This window comes from Pundamilia nyererei, unplaced genomic scaffold, assembly GCF_000239375.1.
Source record: "Pundamilia nyererei isolate P.nyererei 1_Seehausen unplaced genomic scaffold, PunNye1.0 scaffold00272, whole genome shotgun sequence".
In the NCBI taxonomy this organism is placed as follows: Eukaryota; Metazoa; Chordata; class Actinopteri; order Cichliformes; family Cichlidae; genus Pundamilia; species Pundamilia nyererei.
In genome coordinates this window covers 21200-22675 of record NW_005187673.1, presented here as the reverse complement: position 1 = coordinate 22675, position 1476 = coordinate 21200, and the positions used below count along the sequence as shown (strand labels likewise).

Sequence of the window (1476 nt, the reverse complement as noted above, 5' to 3'; positions counted from 1 at the left end):
CTGAAATGACAGACAGCAGCATCTCCAGGCAGAGGGAAGACAAAAACAGCCTCTAATGGTTTGTCCTCCTTGTTCTCATAGTTCAGAGTGGAGACCACTGTAGCCACATGGTCCCTCACCTCCAGCTCCACCTCAATGCTCTTCAGAGGAACTGACAGTCAAACAGAAACATCCAAATTTACAACACATCTTAACTTGGTCAAACCAGTTAAATGGTCTGGTTCTTATACAGCACTTTTCTACTCTATCTCAAAGCACTTTACACAACTTGTCTCATTCACCCATTTGCACAAGCACTTTTTTCTATACTCTTTCTATGGAAGTGCACAGGCAATCATGCGCCAATAGATGCATCAGAAAGCAACTTGGGGTTGGTACATGGCCCAAGGATATTTGGCATGCAGACTGGAACAGACGGGGGTCGAACCTCCAAATTGGTAAGCAACCTGCTCTACCTCCTGAGCTCTTCCCCCATCTCCTATGAAATTGTATTTGTTAAGTGATGTTTTACCTGGTTCCATCTGGACACTGCGTAGACCACAGGACACCATCTTTGTACCTATTCACAGCTAAATCAGAGATTTAATTTGAACATGATCGTTATACTGACACGTAACTTTCATTAAAATATAGCCAGCCTGAATACAACATAAAGTGATTAAGATATATCTGAAAGACTTAATCTGAGGTCATTTTCAAAATATCAGAATAAAAACAAAAGAAAAGAAAAGCAATCATCCTTAAAGATATAAATGGAAATATTATAACTTGAAAAAAACTTTGAAAGATATTTTTGTTGTTGTGTGGGCAAATAAAATCTCTCTTTTTTTTCAGATATTACTCTGACGGGGAATAAAATGGAAAAGACCCACCATGTGGAGACACTACGATCTATGAAAAAGGCTAATTTCGATCAAAGATTCTGATGCGTCATCTTAACCTTCATAAAACACATGGAATAAATTCCTACCTCTTAAAACACTGACGTTGGTCCAGCAAATACTTTCCTCCTGCTGTTTGTGACGTAAACGCGCTCGTTTCTAAAACAGTCGCAGTAAAAGGTCCAGCCGAAGACAGAGATGTCCACTTGTGCTCTGCAGACAGCTGTGGAAAAAACACAGTTCTGAGGGCTGGGACAGTCAGGTGGGCGAGGCTTCAGCAGCCAGCCGAAGCAATCAAGTGCATCTACCAGCTGCTACTCACCAGCGCAGTTAATATCAATTAACGTCAGTGAGCAGAGAGGAAGCAACAGCCACATAACAGCAACACAGTGCGGTGTTAGAAAAAGTCACTGTGTTTTCCACGAAGTTTTTTATGCACTGCATGAAAAACCCTAATTTGTTACAATTACCAAATGGGTCATTCTTACTATTCGGTGCCATTTGAGTCCTAATGACATAATATGGTATATTTAGTGTAAAACTTGTCTAATGCTTATTTCTAAACCATTTTCTTGTATGTTTAACCCCCCTCTAC

At 40.3% G+C, this 1476-nt stretch overlaps 1 long non-coding RNA gene across 1 annotated transcript in view; it reads right to left on the bottom strand.

Moving 5' to 3' along the window:
* Positions 1-973: 973 nt before the first annotated feature.
* The window catches only part of LOC106455923 (uncharacterized), a 6300-nt gene continuing 5797 nt past the window's right edge, over positions 974-1476 (bottom strand). Inside the window, exon 3 of the long non-coding RNA XR_001290588.1 lies at positions 974-1104. This is a non-coding gene — a long non-coding RNA (uncharacterized LOC106455923). The remainder of the gene's footprint in view (positions 1105-1476) is intronic.